Source organism: Phyllobates terribilis, unplaced genomic scaffold (genome assembly GCF_046119375.1).
Source record: "Phyllobates terribilis strain yellow unplaced genomic scaffold, ASM4611937v1 Scaffold_14__1_contigs__length_39327217, whole genome shotgun sequence".
NCBI classification, from domain to species: Eukaryota; Metazoa; Chordata; class Amphibia; order Anura; family Dendrobatidae; genus Phyllobates; species Phyllobates terribilis.
The window spans coordinates 31,139,509-31,147,011 of record NW_027362774.1 but is presented as its reverse complement, the minus strand read 5'-3'; the positions used below and the strand labels follow the sequence as shown (position 1 = coordinate 31,147,011).

The window sequence follows — 7,503 nt, the reverse complement described above, 5'->3', positions numbered from 1 at the left end:
CCACATCCAGCTGCAGTATGATGAAGGCCGACGCCACACAGGACACTTCAGGCTTCGCTTTGCCATCGTTGGATCACGCGGCCTCTTCTGGCCGACGTCTAGACAAGTCTGAAGAAAGGACTGAGGCTGAGGTGGAAGGAGGACAGCGGGGTGGGGGGCTGTGGAGGAATCATACATTGTATGGGGGATTGTACTGACGGGTCATCATACTGTATAAAGGTAGGCAGTAGGGAACTGTACTGAGTGGAAAGGGCTGTGGGAGGCATCATACTGTGTATAGGGGCCTATGTGGCATCATACTGTGTATAGGGGCCTATGTGGCATCATACTGTGTATAAGTGAATTTAGGGGCATTATACTATGTAGGATGGGCTATGAGTCATCATACTGTGTTTAGGGGTCTGTGAGGCATCCTACTGTTTAGGGAGGGGCATCTTACTGTGTGCGGAGGCTTTATTGGTCTTGTAGTAAATCTTGAGAACTCCATCTGGGTAAAGGACAGGGGCCGCATGGGTCAGGGTTGCATTTCAGTCCTAGTCCAGCCCTGGGGACAACACAACCAGACCCCAATGATTAATAGCTGTCCAATCCACAACTGATTGAACCATCATGCTTTTAGTGGATCACTTTGACAATATTAAAGTCAGTTTTTCTTGATGCAGCAAGAAGAATCTTCCACCCAGATTACAGTCCGAGAGCAGAAAACAGCCGTCAAAAGAAAAAAAAAGCCCAAAAGTAACAGATAGCAACAAATTCATGAAATAGAAGTGTTTGCTTCAGTCATTATTTCTTGTAAGAGCAAAATGAAAGTGAAAGGTAAAATCAGACAGATGTAGAGAAGACAATGCTGGAAGGAGGAGGAGGAGGAGGAGGAGAAGGAGGAGGGTGAACGTGGACAGGAAGACGGAAACAACCGGACGGTGAAACTCTGAATAAGTGAAGTGGAATCCTGCGAGACGGTGAGTGCTGCAAGGTCCTGGCCGGGGATGATGATCAGCACACATCAAAACCAGAGAAACAATGTAAAGGTCTCTGGGTGAACAGGGCGTAAAGTCATTGTCATGGGGCCAGGCCTTCCTCCAACCCCCTGACCTAGTCCTGTTCACACAAGGAGGGTTTGTTACACTTGTGTCCAGTCCTCAGAGCAAACTGAAGTGACACATTGTAACTTCATCAGGATGGATACTTGTGCGGATCCGTTACAGGGCAGCCATCCACATCAACACATCTGTCCGTATAATCACTATACATGGAGAGTCCATGCTTGTAGCTTTCCTTTCTGGCTTACAGTAAAAAAAGGTCACAAAAGGGAGGACCCCCCTATGTGATATCCATGCGTCCTAATAGGAATAATGTAAACCAGAGAGACCACAGGTATTTTCAAAACCCCAAAATAACATAATTAAAACACCATATGTTGACTAAAAGAGATAAATGCTTTATTTATGTATTTTTCAAGAAATAACACATAGGTAGAAATAACGTGTGAAAAGACATAACATGGGCATGTGAGGCAGCAAGGGGTAGATAGAGACCCAGCTGGTATCAAATTCACATTGGACCTGTAATAGGTCACATAGTCCAACCCATACAATCCATAAGTCACAGACAATGTGTGCAGAAAAAGTTAAATAACATGGATCAAGTGACCTGTAACAAGTCACAGTATAAACAACCATCAGAGTTTTTTTTCAGCAACACATAAAAAGTACAAACATCACATGGAAAGGGTTAAGTAAGACATACTTAGTGAAAGTAAACAGGTGACCAGCAGTGGCAGGGGAGACCCCGACACGTGTTTCCGTACTTCCTCAGGGGGCGTGGTGGGGTGTGTGTGGATACATGGCCTCTTATATACATGTGGGTCCCATGTGAAGCAATTAGTTACTGACCAATAGCGGCGCATGTCGCCGCATAACAGCAGACAATGGTGACAGGGGCGCGGCCTCAGGCGGCATCCAGGAAGAGGGGAACTCCCCCACTGACATCACATGTTCCGGGACGCCGCCCACCCGAGACCGCGTCGCGGCCGCATCTGGCGCATGCGGACCACAGGAATCGATCATGAGCATATAAGGAATAAATATGGAGCAGGACAGACTAATCAATAACGGAGAAGAAGATACATCATATCGCTGCAGTGACAAGTGTCCCCCCATACTCCCTGCACCAAAAGGTCATGCATATAATACATAACAGATGATGTTGCAATAAATGTCCATACTAAATAGGTATCCATGTCCGCTCCTTATCCTTAAAGGGAAAGAGTTCTATTTAGATTCAACCAATTTGTCATCCAAAAACAATCAGGTTCTCTTCCAATGGTCAGGTAGGGCTCCAGATATAGAGAGAGGCCGGGGGAGATAAAAGTGAGCTGAAAATAAAAATAAAAACACACACTTACTAAAAGACAGACTGAAAAAAGAGAAAGATATGGGGCAGAAATGCAGAGATAAATCGATTAAAATAAAATAAAATAAAAAATAAAATAAAAAATAATAATAATAAAAAATATATATATATTTAAATAATATTATTAAAACAGTATATATAGGGGGAGGGGGGGGTATTGTTACCCCCCTCAAAGTGCACCAGGGGGAGGCATCCAGGTAGAATTTTTTTTTATTTTTTTTAGCGATTTTATCGATTTTGCAAACAATAGCAAAATTTCTCTCTCTCTATAGGCAGTAATGCTCTGCTGTGTCTTGTCTGGTAATCTCGGCAGCTCCTCCGGACAGTCTCTGTGTGACTCTGGTTACAGTCTCGGCCTCTCTCTCTATAGGCAGTAATGCTCTGCTGTATCTTGTCTGGTAATCTCGGCAGCTCCTCCGGACAGTCTCTGTGTGACTCTGGTTACAGTCTCGGCCTCTCTCTCTCTATAGGCAGTAATGTTCTGCTGTGTCTTGTCTGGTATTCTCAGCAGCTCCTCCCGACAGTCTCTGTGTGCCTCTGGTTACAGTCTCGGCCTCTCTCTCTCTATAGGCAGTAATGCTCTGGTGTGTCTTGTCTGGTATTCTCAGCAGCTCCTCCGGACAGTCTCTGTGTGACTCTGGTTACAGTCTCGGCCTCTCTCTCTATAGGTAGTAATGCTCTGCTGTGTCTTGTCTGGTATTCTCAGCAGCTCCTCCGGACAGTCTCTGTGTGACTCTGGTTACAGTCTCGGCCTCTCTCTCTCTATAGGCAGTAATGCTCTGCTGTGTCTTGTCTGGTAATCTCAGCAGCTCCTCCCGACAGTCTCTGTGTGACTCTGGTTACAGTCTCGGCCTCTCTCTCTCTATAGGCAGTAATGTTCTGCTGTGTCTTGTCTGGTATTCTCAGCAGCTCCTCCCGACAGTCTCTGTGTGACTCTGGTTACAGTCTCGGCCTCTCTCTCTCTATAGGCAGTAATGTTCTGCTGTGTCTTGTCTGGTAATCTCGGCAGCAAACCGGACAGTCTCTGTGTGACTCTGGTTACAGTCTCGGCCTCTCTCTCTCTATAGGCAGTAATGCTCTGCTGTGTCTTGTCTGGTATTCTCGGCAGCTCCTCCGGACAGTCTCTGTGTGACTCTGGTTACAGTCTCGGCCTCTCTCTCTCTATAGGCAGTAATGCTCTGCTGTGTCTTGTCTGGTAATCTCAGCAGCTCCTCCGGACAGTCTCTGTGTGACTCTGGCTACAGTCTCGGCCTCTCTCTCTCTATAGGTAGTAATGCTCTGCTGTGTCTTGTCTGGTATTCTCAGCAGCTCCTCCGGACAGTCTCTGTGTGACTCTGGTTATAGTCTCGGCCTCTCTCTCTCTATAGGCAGTAATGCTCTGCTGTATCTTGTCTGGTATTCTCAGCAGCTCCTCCCGACAGTCTCTGTGTGACTCTGGTTACAGTCTCGGCCTCTCTCTCTCTATAGGCAGTAATGCTCTGCTGTGTCTTGTCTGGTATTCTCAGCAGCTCCTCCGGACAGTCTCTGTGTGACTCTGGTTACAGTCTCGGCCTCTCTCTCTCTATAGGCAGTAATGCTCTGCTGTGTCTTGTCTGGTAATCTCAGCAGCTCCTCCGGACAGTCTCTGTATGACTCTGGCTACAGTCTCGGCCTCTCTCTCTCTATAGGTAGTAATGCTCTGCTGTGTCTTGTCTGGTATTCTCAGCAGCTCCTCCGGACAGTCTCTGTGTGACTCTGGTTATAGTCTCGGCCTCTCTCTCTCTATAGGCAGTAATGCTCTGCTGTATCTTGTCTGGTATTCTCAGCAGCTCCTCCCGACAGTCTCTGTGTGACTCTGGTTACAGTCTCGGCCTCTCTCTCTCTATAGGCAGTAATGCTCTGCTGTATCTTGTCTGGTATTCTCAGCAGCTCCTCCGGTCAGTCTCTCTGTGACTCTGGTTACAGTCTCGGCCTCTCTCTCTCTATAGGCAGTAATGCTCTGCTGTATCTTGTTTGGTATTCTCGGCAGCTCCTCCGGACAATCTCTGTGTGACTCTGGTTACAGTCTCGGCCTCTCTCTCTCTCTCTATAGGCAGTAATGCTCTGCTGTGTCTTGTCTGGTATTCTCGGCAGCTCCTCCGGACAGTCTCTGTGTGACTCTGGTTACAGTCTCGGCCTCTCTCTCTCTATAGGCAGTAATGCTCTGCTGTATCTTGTCTGGTATTCTCAGCAGCTCCTCCGGACAGTCTCTGTGTGACTCTGGTTACAGTCTTGGCCTCTCTCTCTCTATAGGCAGTAATGCTCTGCTGTATCTTGTCTGGTATTCTCAGCAGCTCCTCTGGACAGTCTCTGTGTGACTCTGGTTACAGTCTCGGCCTCTCTCTCTCTATAGGCAGTAATGCTCTGCTGTATCTTGTCTGGTATTCTCAGCCGCTCCTCCGGACAGTCTCTGTGTGACTCTGGTTACAGTCTCAGCCTCTCTCTCTATAGGCAGTAAGGCTCTGCTGTGTCTTGTCTGGTATTCTCAGCAGCTCCTCCGATCAGTCTCTCTGTGACTTTGGTTACAGTCTCGGCCTCTCTCTCTCTATAGGCAGTAATGCTCTGCTGTGTCTTGTCTGGTATTCTCAGCCGCTCCTCCGGACAGTCTCTGTGTGACTCTGGTTACAGTCTCGGCCTCTCTCTCTCTATAGGCAGTAATGTTCTGCTGTGTCTTGTCTGGTATTCTCAGCAGCTCCTCCGGACAGTCTCTGTGTGACTCTGGTTATAGTCTCGGCCTCTCTCTCTCTATAGGCAGTAATGCTCTGGTGTGTCTTGTCTGGTATTCTCAGCAGCTCCTCCCGACAGTCTCTGTGTGACTCTGGTTACAGTCTCGGCCTCTCTCTCTCTCTATAGGCAGTAATGCTCTGCTGTGTCTTGTCTGGTATTCTCGGCAGCATCTCCGGACAGTCTCTGTGTGACTCTGGTTACAGTCTCGGCCTCTCTCTCTCTATAGGCAGTAATGGTCTGCTGTGTCTTGTCTGGTATTCTTGGCAGCTCCTCCGGACAGTCTCTGTGTGACTCTGGCTACAGTCTCGGCCTCTCTCTCTATAGGCAGTAATGCTCTGCTGTGTCTTGTCTGGTATTCTCAGCAGCTCCTCCCGACAGTCTCTGTGTGACTCTGGTTACAGTCTCGGCATCTTTCTCTCTATAGGCAGTAATGCTCTGCTGTATCTTGTCTGGTATTCTCAGCAGCTCCTCCGGACAGTCTCTGTGTGACTCTGGTTACAGTCTCGGCCTCTCTCTCTCTATAGGCAATAATGCTCTGCTGTATCTTGTCTGGTATTCTCGGCAGCTCCTCCGGACAGTCTCTGTGTGACTCTGGCTACAGTCTCGGCCTCTCTCTCTATAGGCAGTAATGCTCTGCTGTGTCTTGTCTGGTATTCTCGGCAGCTCCTCCCGACAGTCTCTGTGTGACTCTGGTTACAGTCTCAGCCTCTCTCTCTCTATAGGCAGTAATGCTCTGCTGTATTTTGTCTGGTATTCTCAGCAGCTCCTCCTGACAGTCTCTGTGTGACTATGGTTACAGTCTCGGCCTCTCTCTCTCTCTATAGGCAGTAATGGTCTGCTGTGTCTTGTCTGGTATTCACAGCAGCTCCTCCGGACAGTCTCTGTGTGACTATGGTTACAGTCTCGGCCTCTCTCTCTCTCTATAGGCAGTAATGGTCTGCTGTGTCTTGTCTGGTATTCACAGCAGCTCCTCCGGACAGTCTCTGTGTGACTATGGTTACAGTCTCGGCCTCTCTCTCTCTCTATAGGCAGTAATGGTCTGCTGTGTCTTGTCTGGTATTCTCGGCAGCTCCTCCAGACAGTCTCTGTGTGACTCTGGCTACAGTCTCGGCCTCTCTCTCTATAGGCAGTAATGCTCTGCTGTATCTTGTCTGGTATTCTCGGCAGCTCCTCCCGACAGTCTCTGTGTGACTCTGGTTACAGTCTCGGCCTCTCTCTCTCTATAGGCTGTAATGCTCTGCTGTATCTTGTCTGGTATTCTCAGCAGCTCCTCCGGACAGTCTCTGTGTGACTCTGGTTACAGTCTCGGCCTCTCTCTCTCTATAGGCAGTAATGCTCTGCTGTATCTTGTCTGGTATTCTCGGCAGCTCCTCCGGACAGTCTCTGTGTGACTCTGGCTACAGTCTCGGCCTCTCTCTCTATAGGCAGTAATGCTCTGCTGTGTCTTGTTTGGTATTCTCGGCAGCTCCTCCCGACAGTCTCTGTGTGACTCTGGTTACAGTCTCGGCCTCTCTCTCTCTATAGGCAGTAATGCTCTGCTGTATTTTGTCTGGTATTCTCAGCAGCTCATCCTGACAGTCTCTGTGTGACTATGGTTACAGTCTCGGCCTCTCTCTCTCTCTATAGGCAGTAATGCTCTGCTGTGTCTTGTCTGGTATTCACAGCAGCTCCTCCGGACAGTCTCTGTGTGACTCTGGTTACAGTCTCGGCCTCTCTCTCTCTATAGGCAGTAATGCTCTGCTGTATTTTGTCTGGTATTCTCAGCAGCTCCTCCTGACAGTCTCTGTGTGACTATGGTTACAGTCTCGGCCTCTCTCTCTCTCTATAGGCAGTAATGCTCTGCTGTATCTTGTCTGGTATTCTCAGCCGCTCCTCCGGACAGTCTCTGTGTGACTCTGGTTACAGTCTCGGCCTCTCTCTCTCTATAGGCAGTAATGCTCTGCTGTATCTTGTCTGGTATTCTCAGCAGCTCCTCCGGACAGTCTCTGTGTGACTCTGGTTACAGTCTCGGCCTCTCTCTCTCTCTATAGGCAGTAATGCTCTGCTGTATCTTGTCTGGTATTCTCAGCAGCTCCTCCTGACAGTCTCTGTGTGACTCTGGTTACAGTCTCGGCCTCTCTCTCTATAGGCAGTAGTGGTCTGCTGTATCTTGTCTGGTATTCTCGGCAGCTCCTCCGGACAGTCTCTGTGTGACTCTGGTTACAGTCTCGTCCTCTCTCTCTCTCTATAGGCAGTAATGCTCTGCTGTATCTTGTCTGGTATTCTCAGCAGCTCCTCCTGACAGTCTCTGTGTGACTCTGGTTACAGTCTCGGCCTCTCTCTCTCTCTATAGGCAGTAGTGGTCTG

At 48.6% G+C, this 7,503-nt stretch overlaps 1 protein-coding gene across 1 annotated transcript in view; it reads left to right on the top strand.

The window, feature by feature from the left end:
• The first annotated feature begins 828 nt into the window (after nucleotides 1-828).
• LOC141175967 (mixed lineage kinase domain-like protein) overlaps nucleotides 829-7,503 on the top strand; it is a 292,720-nt gene continuing 286,045 nt past the window's right edge. The window contains exon 1 of the mRNA XM_073659956.1: nucleotides 829-959. The gene's annotated coding sequence lies outside the window, so the exon portion shown is untranslated. The remainder of the gene's footprint in view (nucleotides 960-7,503) is intronic.